Genomic DNA, 4,998 nt, shown 5'->3' with positions numbered 1-4,998 from the left:
GGGGAGTTGGCCGGGAGGGGCGGATCGCTGCTCAGGAACTAACTGGGCATCAGTCAGTGAGTGGTGAGCAATTGCATTGTGCATCACTTGTTTTGTATATGCTAATTCTTTTAGTATTATTACTGTCATTTTATTATTATCGTTACCATTGTTTTTCCTTCCTTTCTGTCTATTAAACTCTCGTTATCTCAACCCACGAGGGTTTTTTTTTTTTTACTCTCTCCCCCATCCCACTGGGTGGAGGGAGTGAGCGAGTGGCTGCATGGTGCTTAGTTGCTGGCTGGGGTTAAACCACGACAATGCCCCATCCCTGGAAACATTCAGGATCAGGCTGGACGGGGCTCTGAGCAACCTGATCTACTTGACGATGTCCCTGCTCATTGCAGGGACGCTGGACTAGATGACCTTTAAAGGTCCCTTCCAACCCAAACCATTCTATGATTCTAAGAATTATTTTTGGAAACTGGGACAAGTTTTCTAAAAGATCTACAATCCTTATTTGTCTTTCATATATGAATACTTGGTTGACTAAGGAATCGGCCTTTTGGAATAGAAATGAGGACTGGCTGGTGTCCAGGTGTCACTGAGATATGTTATTTTTATTTATTTTTTTTAAATAAGCAGTCACTAATGGGATGCAGACGAGGACACACATTCAAGCTCATGAAGATTTATTAGGTTGCTGCTGTTCCCTGCTCATTTCATTAACGCTGCTGGGCACCGGGCACATGCTTTAAGTCACGTGAGGCAGGGGCTGAGCCCTTCCTTCCTCTCGGTATTTGGGCAATATCCACCCCTGCCCAAGAGCAGGAAGGTGCACGAGGAGGGGAACGAGGCATCTTCAGGAAGTGTTTTGCCAAGGTGCTTCAGTTTGGAGCAGCTGCCTGCAGCCTCGCGTGCATTGACGCACCACCTTTGCCCTAACTGTCCAGGGAAGCACCCATGTGCGCCAGCCCGCTGAGATTGACATCTGTTGGCAGGGAAGTCCTAGAAATCATTTTTCAGAGATCAAATGGAAGACTGCTTGGAAAAGCCCAGCTTGATTACGGCGAGCTGACACGGCATCAGGAAGCAGAGGTCACGGCTCACTGCCTTGATGGAATTCTTTGAAGATATTGCTGCTCAGGAGATATGAGGGGACGAGCTATAAAGACAGCACCTAATGCTTGCCAAACTGGGTCTGAAAATGATGATATGCTTAATCTGTGTTTCAAGACTCTGCCTTTTTTAATGCCTTTTTATAAAGCTATATGTGCTACTCTGCATTTACAAAGTACAGCCAAAGCCAGTGTTGTAAGCATCATTGATGAGGTCTTATAAAAATTACTTAAATGGTGCGCCATGAGTGAGTTTTGCCAGATTAATAGTGACAAATACTGCCAGGAAATTAGGCCTGATCAACAGCATATGAAGATGCAACAGGACATAATCATTTGAAAACTTCACACAGTAGAACTCATTTAAATTCCTTTTTGTATTTGTATTGACAATAAAGAAATTCAGGGACAAAAACAAGAGCTTAAAATACTACTTGGAAGAATGGATGGTCCAGATTTTTATGTCTGAGTAAACAGATCAGCTTCAGCTTCTTTTCTGAAGGACTTGGAACTAGGGAAGCTGTAACCTCTGTAATACCATCCCTTCCTCTCCTGTGGAATCCTTCAGCAGCTGCTCCATGGGGCTTCATATTCTGCAAATGGAAAGGGGGTCAGATCACAAGGGCAACATCTGTGTGCCATAACTGACCCTCAGCCATGTATGCTGTCCTTGTTAGTCATGCAGACATGAGTAATGTTACCTGGTAGGTTGAGGTGATTCTTTTTCATATCATGTTCTACCCTTAATATCACTGAATGCTGAAGGACAGCCCATTGAGTCCAGGAGGAGGATGTAATATCCCTCCTCTGCCTCCCAGAAGATTTATTTCTAATTCCTCAGCTCCACACATCTAGAGAATCTGGACCAAGTTTCAGTGCCTGGTGCATAGTAGGTCCTTAGTTGTTCACAAGGGAAAGAGGAAATGTGACCCTCAGTAGTGATGTATGCTAATTCTGGCATCTTTGTGAATACAGTATTTACTGTTAAGATTGTCTAGTTTTAGTCAGATGGCAAATTTGGGGAATACCAGCATGTAGAACAACTTGTGGCCTTAAGATGTCATTGTGTCTGTGATGGCATGAAGTATGAGAAGCCACCTGAGGGCATAGGACCTCCAGGGCTCTAGCGGTAGCAATGGGGACTGCTTGGCAGCCAGACCAACCAAAATGTGTGTCTTCTCCAGAGAAAATGTGGAAGACTCTAGGCTATGATGATAAGGGGGGGCAGGGGGGAAGGGAAGGAGGAAAAAGAGTTAAATTAATAAAACTGCTTCATCAGCACATCTCAGAAGAGAGAAAGAAACGGTGGGGAAAATGAGGATAGGGATCTATATTTCAGGTTTCCACCTACCACCAGGAACTGAAGGTAGCCTGATGCGCAGCAGAGCTCTTCATTCAAATGCCTGTTTGAATGCAGGCTCCATGTGAAATACGGAGTAATATCAAAGCTGTGGGGTTGTGCATGGCATTCATTTCAGTTGCTGGCAAGCTGAACGAGGGTGAGGAAATGCATAGTTCAACCTTTGCATTTAGGAAGTAATACAAAGGCTGTGTCAAAGCTGAGAGCTAAAACTGTAGATAGGAAGCACAGGATTAAGTTTGGACTGACTCCCTGTGCTTACACGTTCTTTTTAGCATATAATCTGCCAATTCAATATATACAAACTAGACACCTCTTTTACAGCTGTGGGTTTGATAAGGTCTAGCACAGGTGTTTGTTTGGTTTTTTTTTTTAGACTTCCATGGCATTATTAAGTCTTTTCCTAAAGAAATCATGCCAGAAACAGGGTTTATGCCATTGCTTTATCAGGTCCCCTTAACTTCTGAATTTTGGGCCAACTTCTAACCAAATTTGGTTGTTCTTAAAGTGATGTGAAAATAGTTGGGGAGAAAGTGGAAAGGAACTTTAACTTCTTCTGAGGGAAAAACTGTATTCGTTAGAGAATCCTCTGAGGACTTCAATCTTGAGACATAAAATCTATGAGAAATAACACTTTATTTTGGTGCTCAAAGAACTATTTGTCTTAACATCTTAACAAGATCTTTAAAAAGTTACATTTAAAGATAATTGTCTCTATAATTTTGAGGCTATTAGTCCCTTGTGCTACAAATGTTTATGTGCAAAGCTAGTCTTGGCAGATCATTAGGCTCATAATTTCTTCAAAGCTATTCCCCATTAAGCCTGTGCATAAATACTTGCAATATGAGGCCTTTGCTGAAACTAAATAAATGCTGGAAAGAGCTCTTTACTGTGGCTGGAATGAAATATCTTCAGTGATGCTGTATCATGTCCTCCAGGATTTTTTTTTTTTTTTAAAATGGAAAAGGAAAAATTGTAATGTTCATCTTGCTCATGATACGGAGAACTGAGTGGATATGCTTTGTAAGTAGACTTACTGGCCCTCTGCTCCAGCATAGTATAGCTGGGAAAAACAAACTCTGGACAAATTAGATAAAGAAATCTTATTTTATGAATTATGGTGGTAGGAAAATGCTTGCAAAGTGCAATTCTGTTTACATAGTTTAAAAAAAATTGATAAACGTTCTAAGGCTATTTACACAAGGGAACAGGAGCTGAATCGAATGTTTGAAAAAAAAGCAACACAGTTGCTCTTGATTATTTAAAAAATATGAAAAAATACCCCACTGATGTCAGACTGGCACTGTTTTTAAAGATTTAAAATTAGCATTGAACAGTCTGTTCTGGGAGCCCATGGTTTTAGTATGTCCGTCCCACCCCCCCACCCCCCCGCAGTCAGCAGTGGATTGACTAGAATTGCTCTCCTTGCTTCAAGTACTGTAGCTGTTTAGTCAGGAATGTAAAACTAAAACGAACAACAGCGAGGAAGAATTATTAGGATTGTTTACTAATTTAGATTTGCATGAGGGAGCGGAGATGTTGACAGTTATACTTTAAGAATCAAGCTACTGCAGCTGGATAAACATTTATTGGATATCTCAAGGCCTCTCTCTCCCCACCCCCATGGCAGAGAATGAACAAAATGCAAGTCCAAGCTAATCTGAAAAATAATAGAACGGCTTTCAACAAAACCTATTTATCTATGAGGTCAAAAAGCCTCAGCCTAGTTACACTCCTAGATAGGCTCTTCTTGACAACATCGTCATACTATCTAGGAGGCCAGGAGTTGTAGTGTTACAGACCACCCAGAATTATTGCTCCCACAAGGCAATGATAATGGTGGTATGATTTCACTGCCTACAGAGTTGAACTAACCTTTTAATAGCTTGAGTAGCCATGGGAAACGTACTGCATTGTTGTGTTTTATGGATCACTTTTCCTGGATGCTTTTTAGTCACCAATAAAACCATGTTGGTTGATTGAAAAAGTAAAGAAAAATTGTAAGAAAAGAAATGAAGAAACAAGTTGGTATCAGCGTGCAGAGCTTAACCAAAGCTAGCTGTGATTAATAAATAGGTTTTATCTTCTGGGGCTTCAGTATGTTTGACACACCAGAATTCTGTCAAACTCCTTATAGAAGTAGAATATCTGATGTTTCTTACAGTTAAAAGATAACAAGTCTGTCCTCTGGAATGAAAATGTGAATGTATCCCAAATGCAAAGGGCTCTCAGTTTTCTGAATCTATAGACAAAACTTCTGGGGCCTTGGGTGCATCAGCAATGTAAGTCTGAGTGCAGTCTACAGGAAATAACAGCTTGTGAAAGCTTTACTGACCTTGTGTTGTGAAAAGATTGTAGAAACAACTTCCCATAAATCCAGTCCAATTGCTGAATGATCTTCAAGTTGATGGACAGTCCCATATGTAGTTCTGATTTAAAAAAAAAACAAACCCCAAACAACCTTGAGAATGTTTTTGCAGAGGTTGGGTTTCTATTCTTGCTTCCTCTCAAGTCAAAAGAAATTGTGCCATTGGTTTGAAT

Source organism: Gymnogyps californianus, chromosome 12 (assembly GCF_018139145.2).
Source record: "Gymnogyps californianus isolate 813 chromosome 12, ASM1813914v2, whole genome shotgun sequence".
NCBI lineage: Eukaryota > Metazoa > Chordata > Aves > Accipitriformes > Cathartidae > Gymnogyps > Gymnogyps californianus.
The sequence above is the reverse complement of the archived record's forward strand: the minus strand, read 5'-3'. Positions refer to the sequence as shown.